Below are 14,527 nucleotides of genomic sequence, written 5' to 3'. Positions count from 1 at the left end.
AATTTCAGTGAGCAATCGAAAATATGGATCGAAATTCAATGACCAAAACTTGACATTTTTCGAAGTTTAGTAGTCAAAACTCGACATTTTAAAATTCAGTAACCAGTCAAAGATATTTTTCAAAGTTCAGTAATCAAAACTCGATATTTTAAATGACCAATCAGATATGGACCCAAGTTTAGTGAATATTGTAACAATTAACTCTCCATTCTCCTTCTTCTCATTTCTTCTCTCTTCTATTTCTTTTTCCTACAATTTTGTCTGTGTTTTGTGTAATTTTGCTAAAGCTCTTCGGTATGGTGCTGACCATCCTAAAAGTTTTATTTTTTTCTTTTGCAGAGTTTTGAAGTTTTCATCATAGATCAATTGAAAGAACTATTGAAAAAAGAATTTTTGGTAAGTAAATATAAATTTTTTTCTATGAATCGAAGGTGTGGCGGTTCGATTTTTTTGTATGGTTTTAGATATGCAAGAATTTTTTTTTTTTTTTTTTTGAAATGAAATTTTATCTGGTTTGTTTGTTTTGATTATTTGGACTCTCAACTTGAAACGTAGAAAAGAATTTAGAGAAACCCCTCTTTGTTTCACTTGTTGAAGTTGAAAATACTTGGGAAAATGGAGGAAAGTAGAATAGCAAATAGCATAGCTTGAGCCATACTCGCTGCCCTTGACTGAAAGTCCTCTCTGGAGGCTCACAATGTTGCCTATTGGTTATTCCTACTTAGAATCTGTAAGTTTGTCATGAATTTTTATTTTCTTTTGTTATCTTAGTTTCTTTGTCTTGAATATCATTTTGCGGTTTCAATCTGTGCTATTTTCCTTCTAACATTTTTAAGGTGAAGTAAATATAGATTATTTAACAGTTTTCAATCTTTTCATTTTCCTGGGATTCTGTACAGTTCGTTAGGATTTTTATCAAGTTAAGGTCTTGTTAGCATTTCATTGTTTATTGTTTGCTAGGAATTTGAAAAAATTCCCCTGATTTGGGTAATTGTAGCTTTCAATTTTGTTGTTTTTCTTTTTAAAAGTTTTCAAGTGAAAAAAAAATTATAAATGAATGGTGGGTGACGAAGATTTAAGGACATCACCAACCCTTTCACCATTCCACAATTTTCCTCCATTTTGCACAAAATATTTGGTAAAATCCCTCTCTAACCCAACACCAAATTTTGCACCATTAGTACAACACTATTCACTTACACCATTTTGTACAAAAATGGCTAATGTCATTTTTGCCATTCTTTTCCATTTTGCACAAACTTTTGTTAAGGATATTTGTGTCACTTTCTTGTTATACAACAAATTTTATTCTTAATTAATTATTATTACAACTATAACTATTATTTTTAATACTATGATTATTATTGTTGTTGTTATTATTATTTAATATTTCTTAGTTGTGATTTTTCTATTAATTGTACTACATTCATTAAATTCATTAATGAATTTAATATTTTCGTTAACGGAACATAATTATCTATTTAATTAATTATGAAGTTGTAGATTAAATAAATAAATAATTTTTCATATAAATAAATTACTAAAATGAAAAAAAAAGTGAAGAAAATGATTAAACACTGACCATTTGATACAAATTTTTGTGTAATTGATTGAAGATGATTTTTAGTTTGGTGCAAATTTTAATGCAAAATGGTGCAAATTTTGGTGTAGGGTTGGAGATGGTCTAAATGTTTAAATGCTGATATTTTCATTTATCTAGGCATGAGGGGATTGTGATGTTGTATAGTATTTGTCAAGAATTTTTATCACATTAAAGTTTTTGTTTGCATTTCATTTTTTATTGTCTTACATGAATCTGAAAAAACATCCCGAGTGGGATAACTATGGGGAACAAGGGAGATGAAAATTTTATGGATGATGATACATCTATCCAACCATTTTCTTGTGTTTTTAGTTACTTTGATATTTGGCTGCCCAGCTGAAATAAGTATGAAATATGATTTTGTTGTATTAAGTCGTGTCCATTTGATAATTAGGGAAGGTGTGGAAGGTTCTTTACTGAATGTTTATTGATGACCATAAGATCCTAGGAGTGAAAATTGTTGAAATGTAAACTCTTTCATATGCAACGAAGATGTCCATGCTTTTTGTTTTGATAGATCTCAATATCTAAGTTCACAAAGCTTGATCAAGTCCTTAGAAGTCTTTTCTTTTCTGTACTTATCTTTTTGTGAGGTTTTCGGCTATGATATCAGCCTTGAAATTAGGCTTAATAATAAAATATTGGAATTTAAATTTGATATTTTTCTCAGCTTCCATATCTTTTGCTTGAGATTTCAATGCTGCAAAGTCATAAAACCTAGATGAGCAGAGGCAAACATCAAAGCTTATTGTAAATGATGTATGACATATTCTGTCTTTGATGTGATAATTTTAATGTGCAATTGCACATGCTGCAGTTGCTTTTCAGGTCTTATGGTTCATACATTTATGGCTTCTTCAGATTCAATGATTAACTTCTGCTATGATGAAATAAAAACTATCACATTCATATTTAATAATATGAAGATGTCGTAAGATTCTAAGCATTGAATATAATGAGAGAAACATCTTAGAATTTTCATTGATGACTCCTTCCTAAACCAACAAGGGACAAACTGAAGAATATTTGAAAGAAACCACTACAGAAATAAAAGGGTGAAAAAGAGATAAATGTTGAATATCATTAGGTTCACTGCATCAATTTAATCTCAAAAAATTTTATAAGCTTTATGCACGACATGATTTTAGTCTTCACACCCCACTACTTCTCAAATATTAGGCAAATTTCTTTGAAGTAAAGGCAGATAAGAAGTCTTAACAATTCAAAAGAGTCGTGAACTTTGTCTTTGTTGTCTGTTAGATGACTTTCATGCGTAAGAATAGGCTGACTGTGGGCAAGGATTGAGTTACATACTTAGGATGCTCATCTGTGTTCATATGCTTGTTGAAGTTTGGGGTTTCTTAGTGAGGAAGTTCAATAGATGAAAATAACAATTACTACACAACTGGCATCAAAACAAATATATTTTCTTTGATTGATACTCTTACTAATATTATGCAGGTAAGTGAAATGAGATCTAGTCTTAATCGATTGGGCATGACATTAATTTAATCAATGAGATGGTATGCAGCTTGGTAAGCTGTCATAGTGCTTTAAAATTTAAATTCTACTGGCTTGCTGAATAGTATTGCCGTATGAGTTATTCATGCATATCTTTATCGTTGATTAATTTGCAGGAATGAAAAATTGAGCTTCTTGAAAGCAAGCAGGTAAAGATTTGATCTTTTGCAAGCATACACAATCTCTTCCTCACTTGATGTATTGGAAGTTTCTGCATCTGTTGATAAATGATCTGCAGGTTAAGACTAACTCGGGTTTGTATTATCTCTGCCAAGTAAAATACTAAAGATGGATTGACTTAGGTTAATTTTATATAGAATAAGGATTGAATTTTTACCAACCACATAGAATACGATTTAACTTTCCTACTTTTAATGGGATTCACATGATTCTCACATCGAATAGAAATCAAAAGAATCCTCTTTTGTTTCCAAATATATAGAGGCTTACAATTGTGTTTTATTCATTCCAATTTAGAAAAATATTCATGGACTATCTTGGTGGCTGGTGTAGTATGCATGATGAAGCAACTAGACATGATTGACAAAACAACCCTTTGCCATCAACTAATAAAGAGTCAGTTCAATAAGACTTATCGTGGCAGATCAATCCATTTGGGAACTCTGCAATTCAAGATTACCTACTTGGGGCTGAGGTATTCATAAGACAGTTGTTGAAATTTGAAGAATCGTCAACTTAACACAATCCATGTCTATAATCCATGGACTGGATATTCCATGTTTATATATTACAAATTTTTTATTCTTACTTCCATCTTTAATTAATTAATTAATTTTTTTGTTTCTATAGTTGGGATTTCATTCCATTCATTTTGCATGGATTGATTATCAATACAAGGTAAAACTTGATGCAGATAAATCACTTAAATTTATATGGCAGGCTTCCATGACATTTGGCTCCTCTTCTCAGGTTATGAATGAAACTGGTGATCTGTACACATTTTTTCTTAAATTGCTTCGTTTTTTATTAATTGGAGGTCTGAATCCTTGCAGATACTTACCGAATCATTTCATGTTCATTATAGTTCACCATTGGTTTCCATTTTGAAGTAGATGATGACTCCATCCTGTTCAAGGTTCTATCTTCAACCAAACATTAGTTAGTCCCAACGATCTTTATGGTTGTTGTTGTCGATTTTATCCCGCAAGTATACGGATCGTAACAAGTAGTAAAGTGGACTTAAGAGTCCTAGTTGTTGATTTCATAAGGACTATACTTTGACACTTAATTCAATTTTCCTTAACCATTATTTGATGAAAATAAACAAAAATGATGATTGATTGTGATTTTTATCTAACTACTCAAAATGAGAATGGATGCAACGAAAAATGATTTGGAATTCAAACAATAAATGAATGTTAGGGCTAAACAACTTCACCTATTGGTCACATTTACTTCTAATATCGAGATTTATAAAATCTAAAGTAGTCTTTGATCAAAATTTTCTATTGTATTCAATTTACGCTTCTCAAATTTTCATTGAGCTCATTTAACTACTTCAATTCCAGATCTCTATGCGAATCAAATTTAGTTAAACGCACTAATAGTTCCAAGAATTTATTTACGACCACAATAATTAATATATGTATCTCTACACGTTATATTAATATACCGAATTTTAATATGTGGTCTAAATAAGAATTCACATCTCTACGCAATTATTGTTCACGAAATCATTGAATAATTGGCAAAAAAATTAAAGGCATTAAGAAGATAATTAAAATCCACACATGTAATTATAGCGAACAAGAATCTCAAATAAAAGAAATAAAAGTTCTTAAATCAGTTATATTGTTCGTCTTAAAATTATATTTAGCTACTCATAGTAATGAAAGTAAAATAAGAAGTTATTATGGAAGACATCACCGGGTTTTGAATAAGAATATAGAGTAAGAAATATCTTTTTTCTCTTCCAATTAATGCATTAAACTTTCAATTGCTTTATGTTTTCCTCTGAATTTCTTTTTTGATTTTCCAATTATGTTCTCTTGCCTTTCAATGCTTAAAATCCCCTACAAAAGTGTGGAAAAATTGTATTTATAGGTGTCTTGCCGTGTGTAGAAGGTAAGGTTTTCATCATGACTTCAAAATGGGGCTGAAATCTCGCTTAGGTTACGGATTGGTGGTTCTGCGGCGCCTAGAATGCGGCGCCTAGAATGCAGCGCTGCAGCATCGCATCAAAAATAGGTGGTGGATGGTGCTGCGTCGCTACCTCTCTGAATCTCCAAGCGTTGCAGTGCCCTGAAGTGGTGCCACGGCCACATTTCAGACAGACAACACCTATTTCAGTATTTTTATCATAATTTTCTTTTTCAATGTTCGATTGAGGCGATTCAAAATGCGTTGGAAAGCTAACTTAAAGGGATATAACTTCGTTTCAAATATCATTTTCAAATTTTATCATTTTCTATGACAAAATTGGGTCTCAATGGGAGGCTGAAAATGATGCATAACTTCTTTCTTTTTTTTTTTTTTTTTTTTTTTTTTTTTTTTTTTTTTTTTTTTTTTTTTTTTTTTTTTTTTTTTTTTTTTTTTTTTTTTTTTTTTCCAATTTGAACTTGATGTGTGATCATACTTTGATTATATTTAATCCCTTTGATGTCTTTCTTTATCCAATTGACTTCGAGAACTCTTAAATCTTCATCATGAGATCCGACACAACTTTTGAGTATATACACTTTAGTCCCCCAACTATGGATCTCTTACACTTAGCCATTTTCTCCAATTTTGCCCACTTTTGCTTCTTCTACTTTTTGGTACCATAATTGAATTTCACCTATTCAACACCAAATACAGCAATTTAGATCATAATTTATCAAAGAAGTCATTAAATATTATCGTTTTGAAGTCTTGAATAAGTATATAAAATACACTTATCAGTTGTATAAGCCTATACTTAAGCTTCTCAACTTGTTAAAATGCGGATAATTTCCTTCTTTTTGACTTCAATGTCGACACATGAGTTAATGGTTTTATCAGTGCTGCAACAATTCAAGTAAATTTCAATATTTCTTTTATAGATAAATAGCACAAAACGTCCCTACCTTTCAATATCATTGTGTAAAACGTCACTACCTTTCATTTTTTGATATTTTCATCCTTATTTTCATCTTTCATTGCGTAAAAATCATTTTCATCCATTTTTAACGATTTTACTCTCCTTTCAAATAAAACAAAAAGAAAAAAAAAGAAAACATAGAGAACTAATTGCATCTATAACCCTATATTTTTAAAAATTACAAATCACTCACAAAATATAACAAATCTATACCATCATTTTATCCCCTCCACTTCATATCAGGCTTCCGTCTCATCCTCTTTACAACCTCAACCATCTTAACAACGACAGAGGCATTCAACATGGGCTTTTTAATCCCTCCAACCATTACATGGTCATCAACATCTGGCTTGACCGATCTTATTCCCTTACCGGAGAAAATAATACTTCTTGACTCGTCTAAATATTGTATTTCCTCAGTCCACTCGGTGGAATCTTCACTCCTATGATTTCCCGAACAGTAATTTCTACAGTTCTTTGCATTAATTGGTGGGGAATTCAAAATGGGGTTACTGAAATATGATAAAAATCTCATCTTTATTAAATTTTTATTAAGAAGATATCTTCCATGCCTGAAATTTTTGGAAAACAAAAGGGTATCTAGAAGCATTTGGTAAATGTGAATAAATTACATAACTGAAGACTAGAAAAATTTTGGAAGGTCGAGTATGTACGGAATATTGAGGTGGATGATGGCGAAATCTCCGTATGTATGGACTGTGGTGGAGGGGATAAAAGGTTGATATAGATGTACTATATTTTGTGAGTAATTTGTAATTTTTTGAAAATTTGGTATTATAGTTGCAATGGTCCTCTATTTTTCCTTTTCTTTTCCTTTTTTCCCCCCATTCGAAATGAGGGTAAAATCGTCAAAAATGGATGAAAATGATCTTTTGAGCAATGAAATGTGGGAAATAGGGATGAAAATGTCAAAAAATGAAAATTAGAGATGTTTTGCACAATGACATTGAAAGTTAGTGATGTCTTGTGCTATTTACGCATCTATTATTCCTTAAATTCAACAGTTGCTAAATCTTCTTATTGAGCAGTGCATTCATTTAGAAGGTAAGACAGCATATGCAGTTGACCATTTGGTCTTTGTTAAATAGGCAAACGATACTCAAACCAATGATATGATGTGGAACATGGAAGATGACTTCCAATATCAAAATGCTGAGTCTTGGTTCAAGCAAATGGACAAACTAATTCATTACGTTAACAAAGTACTATTTTTCTGCTTTGCTTTCCTTTCTATGTTTTTGGAAGAGACACTGAGAAATTTGATGGCTTCAGATACAAATCTAGACAAAGTGTGAAAATAATTTCCCTCAAGGAAACAAATTTTATTTCGATTCATTTTTCTGTCCAGGAACTTCTATATATCAACATGAACTCCATATTTCTTACCGGAAGAAAGTATATTATGTTGCTTCGAATCCCAAGCGAGTAATACGACGACATTGAGGGGGATAGAAAGTGCACTATGTTGGGCTCATTTTATTTTCTGCTTCTTGTAGTTTTTTGAATTTTTTTTTCTTTCACTTGTGTATGTAATCTAAAACCTATAGCAACCCCTCTTTGTCGAATGATACATTCTATGAATTTTTTCATGTTTTCTTGTTGGTATATTGAAATTTACATTATATTTTTCTATTAAACTATGATGTTTAAAAACCTTATGTTACAATTTAGATATCAAATAAAACATATTCGAATTGTTAAAATTCTATGAATCTTCATTGTTGCAATATTAAGATATCTGGTATGATGTTTAGTCAGGTTGAAGATCAAAAAATTAAACCGTCAAACCCAAATGTTTATTTGATTTGAACAATTTTTATATTTATTTGCTTTAGGGTTGATTTCATTTATTTTTGAGTTATACTCTTAATTTCAGGTAAATTAGGCTATAGACTTTCAAGAGTTGTATATAATTTTGGAATGCTTTCTTATAAATGCTTACTACAATGTTTAATTTAATTGCATGTGAACTTTTATGCTTTACTAAGTGCTTATTCAAGTTGAGCTATTATATCATAATATAAAAATATATTAATAAGTCTACATAATTAAATGTTTAGATATTCTAAAATATTTTATTCTTTTAATAAAATCCCTTCTGAAATTATATTGGTGATCGTGCAACGTACAATCCGCTACTAGTATAAAGGAAAGCCACCAAAGAAGAAAGTCTGTGCCCTAAAAAAGATTCATCCCTTCTCTAAAAATTATTTAAAAAATTCATATCAATAGAAGTTAGGGAAAATCGATATCTTCGAGTGGTTAAGAAGACAGACTTGAAAGCCCGTGCAGCTTTGAACCCATCTGTCGACTAGCTTTTTATGATAGCAATGTTACTTCTGTTTTTGTGTAATTAATAATCATTTTCGATTGTGATACATGTTTGTAATAATTTATATAATAGTTTATATACAAATGATGTGGTGAAATATGATTGAATCAGAATTTCTTCAAATAAATAAATTTAAAAAAAGAAAAAGAAAAAGAAAAAGCTCCATTATGATCCTTTTTGATACCTCATTTGTATGTAAACTATTATGTAACTTTCCATGTACAAGTAGCAATATTCATTTCATATTTGTCTTTGTTTTCTTAATTATCAAACTAGAGTGTAGAGACAAAAGAAGATAAACAATATCTAGTTACTTTTTTCTATTCATTTTTTTCCTCTTTCTTGTTACTTGCTAGTTAAGGACTGAATTGGTTGGTTCTAAGATTATTTTAGTAGTTTCTAAATTTTAAATTTTGTATGGACGGGACTCTTCTATTAGATTCAAAGTAAACAGATCAAACCAAACCAAGAATCGATGAAAATTTTATAAATTGAACTGGTTCCAAGTATAATTATGAAATCGAGCCATTCAATTCCATAATAATAATGAAAGACATTGTGTTAATATTAACTAAAATTTCATAAATGATCGAAACTAGCACGTTAAAAATTCAATTTATCTTGAGTTATTGGTTCGGGTCTTAGAATGTTGATAATATCCAAAATCTTTTAAAAGTTAGAGTGAATCAACCGATTTGATACTTTTGTCCACTCCCACACAAAAACTACTTTCATTGACAAACTGTTTGTCACTTTTTTGGATTGAACAGGTGGAATTGATCTAGCTTGTTTGACGCTCCATTAGAACTACAGTTCTCAATCAGTCGGCCTTGAACATATTTCCAATCAAATTAAGCCATATATAAGCATTAATTTCAAGTAGGTAGCCACATTTTAAGAACTCATTTGGACACTTTTCTTCTTGAACGCCCGTCAAGTGTTATGACTCATTTTCGACCACTTCATTATAGACCATACATGTTCATTTATTTTCATGCACACGTAATATATAGATGGATCATTGAGTTACTAAATCATGAAAATAGAGACATGTTTTCCAAAAATTAATCATTTAAACTTTTGAATAACTTCATTAATTACAGTGGAATCCACTATCTCGTTATGATAAGGGGAACTTCCTTTTGTTTTGTCGACAGATGTATACTTGTTTGGTAAGAAAAATGACTATAAAACTTATTTTTCTATGAAGTAACACATGTTATATGAGATTTGACACCAACTTAGATCAATTTATTTAAAAAACAACTTAATATTATAAAAGATTTTGAGATATAAATCTTAACTTTGTAATATATAGATGGATCGTTGAGTTACTAAATCATGAAAATAGAGACATGTTTTCCAAAAATTAATCATTTAAACTTTTGAATAACTTCATTAATTACAGTGGAATCCACTATCTCGTTATGATAAGGGGAGCTTCCTTTTGTTTTTTCGACAAATGTATACTTGTTTGGTAAGAAAAATGACTGTAGAGCTTATTTTTCTATAAAGTAACACATGTTATATGAGATTTGACACCAACTTATATCAATTTATTTAAAAGATAACTTAATATTATAAAAGATTTTGAGATATAAATCATAACTCTTACTTTCTAAAATACACTCACATATAATTAATTACGTATGTATGATAACTTGCATTCTAATGTTTAAAATTTTAGACGGGAATGGATGAATATGTAACATCGAATTTAGACTTTTCCCACATACTTTTTGTTGGGAAAATTGGGTGATTTGTATGTAGATTTATTTAGAAATTAGCATAATCAATTAAATGTCATAAATGTAAATTCAACAATAATATAAAACAAGAAGAAGGTTAGAAAATCAAGCTTTGGGAGTTACGTCGAGGACGCTGTCCTAAAGTTATGTTGCCTCCTCTTCGTGGGAGTTCTTTAAACACTACACGGCTCCAAGATAAAACCCATGTGACTCTCCTTCTATAAGCATGATCATAGGGAGAAATTAAATGAGCCTTTATCAATTGCCAAAATTTTATAAAGGAAGAATAAAAGATAATATAAAATGACTAGAAAGTTGTATGAAAAGGAAAATGTAAGAAAAGACTAGAGAGTATATTGTATTTGATTTTGTTGTGTAAAACAATGAGAAATCCACCTCCTTTTATAGGTAAAATCAACTCCCACAATTAAGTAATTAAAATAGAGGTTATAACATGAATTATGATGTTTTAATTGTGTGAAAAATGATTATTAAATAAATAAAAACTGAAAATTAAATAGGTTAATATTTGAAAGGTTAAAACTTAATTTTAAATTACAACAATCCCCCACAAGTTTTAAACTTTCAAAATAATTAAAATATATAATAGTGGCAACATAATACTGTGCAATAGGTGTATATGTCTTTTGGATTTGAATCTCACTTAGTTATAACAATTTCCATTTGAGGGAATCATAATGGACTAAGCCTTGAATTATGTCCCTTTGATCAAATTTCAATTGTTCCACATAGAGTATTGATTTAAGCTCTAGTTCACAACGGGTAGCGCTTTTAATGGCCATGCGCTCTAATCTTGATTCTAGTAAGAGTCTCTAGGGAATAGCCCAATTCTATAGTCACAGCATCATGGCAACTTTTACATAGGTGAGTCCTCCAAGGGCATGTGTAACCCACATCTCACAAGAATTCTCGCATCGGTACTCATTCAGGGTTAAACCCTTCCTAACATCACATTATCATTAGCACTATCACCATAGGGATGAACACGATATAAGTAGTGCTATTACGAGTCACGCAGTACGTGGTGTTTCTATAACATTGAACCTTCTTCATGGGATCTCCAATCACGAAGGTTGAGTTACTCCCGGAGGTGGCTCCTTATAAGCTTAAACCCATCCTCCTCGATGATTTATTATGTCCATTTTGGACTATAATTTATTTCATGTCCTTCTTGGACAATAGTTTGGTAACATCAATATACAAGCTTTATTCTTCACTTGCAACTTGAACACATGCAAAGTTTTCTTAAAATTTCCAAAATATCAATAACACGTTTAATTATAATACGATAAATGTATGAAATTTAAAAATTGACTTCTAGTAACATGTTTGAGCATATGCATCCATTGAGTTCTTGTATTTCACCTGCAAATCTACAATTTATTTTTTTTAACACATTTTAAGAGTCAATTTGACAACATAGTATGTAAGGTGCATCTATTTTAAATTTTTAAATACCTCCACCTTCCAAATATATTCAACTTGAAGAGAGTGAGTATCCGATCTTACAATTTATCTATTTTTATATGACCCAACATTGCATGGAGATGATTAATGCACATGTTTCCCACACTTTCATGATTTTCATCCACCAATAGATCCACAAATTCTTATTCAACACATTAGCAAAATATTATTTTCATAAAATAAATCATAACTAAATAATTGATTATATTTAAAATACCTACCGAAGTAGGGGTGCCACTAATTATAAATGAGATTAAACAATACCACAAATTAAATTCACATTCTCATAACATTTTGCCTCATAGATTGAAGACATTTGCACTATGTCTTGGAGGAAAAGAAACATTTAGACCATTGAAATATAGGTTACAATATAAATTATGGGGGGTTTTTTTTTAATTATGCATTAAAAGATAATTAAAATAGAAAATAGAAAATTAAAATTGGTTTATGTTACAATAATTAGGAAAATAATTCATCTATGATTTTCAATAAGTTTTATTCTCCAAAATTTTATAAAAATCACACGCTAAAGAAAATGATCAACAATCTAGGTATCATCAAGTGTTTCTTTTCCAAAATAAAGTAAAACCTAAAAGTCCACACCTAATGCTTTAAGGCAATAAAGTAGAATATGCTAAGAGACAGTATTAACTCTTCTTATCACTTCAAGTACCCATACATTACACTTATGACCAAAGTAAAAGTATATGCCAATTTTGATACTTTAGTACATGTGCGCAAGGGATCACATCTTAGTATATTTCTTCATTGGGAATTCTTGAGAGTGAGTTAAATTGACCATTTTCTTCTTACCCCGTATATAATCACCAATGTATCACTTCAAAGAAAAATATAGTATACAATATTATAACCTTAATTACTCTAAGTGTTGGTTTCAATACTTTATACTAATATAAAACTTCTTTTTGAAACATTTACTCATAGCTTTTATTACTAATAGGACAAAATTAAACAAATAAAATTTGAAATGAATAACAATTATGTTCTAACATAATTGTGGTCATCAAATAATTTTAATGACTACATAAAAAATCACTTGACTTTACCTGTAGTTTGGAAAATATATTTTCCTTTAGTTGTCATCAATAAATAAGTAAAAACTTGTATTCAATGGTGACAAATTTTATTAGAACATATATGCACGTAGTTACCTCATAAATTGCGAAGAATTAATTGTTTGCTCCATCTTATTTATTCATTAATAAAATGATTTCCACAGTCTGATCTGCTCTAGACAAAACATTGATTTGTTTCATGTGAAACCGAAGAATGAAATCATCCCTCCACATTTTAAAAACACACTTTCCACCACCCAATATTCTTTATGTTTATAACAATATAATTATTTCAATGTCAAAGCAAACAAAAGATATTTAACACAAGTGGAAGATTTAGTATAATGCTAAGGAAAATGACAGATTAAACAAAATTCAAATCACATGAATGTTTTAAAAAAAATCCTCTACCGATATACTCTGCTTCAATTGCATGCATCATTTATTTGCCTTGTATTATTACTCTATATCAGTAATGCAATTTTTTAAAATAAGTTCTTGGTGCTGTTATGACACCATTTGCCCTTAGCGAAAAATTGATGAATTTTCATTTACGTAGGTATAAGTTTGTAAGGATGTTCTAGTCCCTACTTGTTGCAAGCTAATGCCACTTTGGGAATTTTCAATGTTACTGTTCGAGATCATAAAACTGTAAGTATTATGCCCTAGGTCCAATCAATTTTGGACATAAATACTTTTATATATAATTAATGCAATTAAATGGCAGATCTATTATTTAATTAATAGACAATTAAATAAATAATAGAGTCTGTATATTCAAATATTTGTAATTTGTTAATCACAAGGAGTTGTGATTGTGAGATACAAATTACGTCTGATTGAATCTTAAATCATCCGTGGTCGTAAGTAATAACGAGATACGGATATCGTTATTACGGATAGACCATTACGTGTGGCATTTCTTACTTGTGAAGTAATAAATACATAACTAGGGTTTGAGGTCCATAAGGTTTTCATTATTCTTGCTGGCACAAGAGAAAACTCTAGAAGCTGCAATCTTGTTCTCTGTGTGGATCACCGTTGAGGGCTGGACAATTGGACAGCTGTGGTGGCGAATCAAGGTTGATAGAACGAAAAGAAAAGCAAAAAGATTGCAGGTCTGAAAATGTACAATCTTATCACAACTTCTATCTAAACACAAAGGCGATTCTTGGTGGGAATCGAAAATTATTTTAAATTCCGCTGTGCATGTATAAGTAGATTCCCAACATCAACATCTTTCTTTTTTTCCTTGTCGAATTTTACATTTTTCATAAGTAACAAGGGCTCCTTTCAATGTACTCAAAATTCTATAAATGTCAGCAAGAATAGCTGGAGCCAGTGCAAGTTTTGTGCTTTTAGATAAACTTACAGCAACGGGAAGAACAGCTTTGTTCATTTTGTCGCATCCATATGGAACAGAAAACTCTGACAACCAATATGGATGCAACACTATAAGCAAAGAGAAGATTTGATTACTGGCTACCACACTTTGTTTTTCCATGTGGATGTGGCATTATAAGCAAAGCTGCTCTGCCTATTGCAGTCAATTTAGCTAAAGGCACAAAACTTGCATCTGCTGTTCTTATTGACATCTATAGAAAATTCTAATGTTGAGCATTAAAACAGGCACAAGAAGACATAGAGATTTAAGTT

General features: G+C 30.3%; 1 long non-coding RNA gene across 4 annotated transcripts; it reads left to right on the top strand.

Moving 5' to 3' along the window:
* The first annotated feature begins 326 nt into the window (after window positions 1-326).
* Window positions 327-4,548, top strand: LOC111401283. Of its 4 annotated transcripts, XR_002703974.1 has the most exons (7): window positions 327-396; window positions 598-730; window positions 2,274-2,362; window positions 3,065-3,138; window positions 3,241-3,779; window positions 3,935-4,054; window positions 4,138-4,548. It is a non-coding gene; the product is annotated as an uncharacterized LOC111401283 (long non-coding RNA). The 4 variants fall into 4 exon arrangements; XR_002703975.1 differs by lacking the exons at window positions 598-730; window positions 2,274-2,362; XR_002703973.1 differs by lacking the exons at window positions 327-396; window positions 2,274-2,362 and having other exon boundaries at window positions 473-730.
* Window positions 4,549-14,527: the final 9,979 nt, after the last annotated feature.

Source organism: Olea europaea, chromosome 10 (genome assembly GCF_002742605.1).
Source record: "Olea europaea var. sylvestris chromosome 10, O_europaea_v1, whole genome shotgun sequence".
Taxonomy (NCBI): Eukaryota; Viridiplantae; Streptophyta; class Magnoliopsida; order Lamiales; family Oleaceae; genus Olea; species Olea europaea.
Note: the sequence above shows the minus strand (reverse complement) of the source record. Positions and strands in the feature narration are given on the sequence as shown.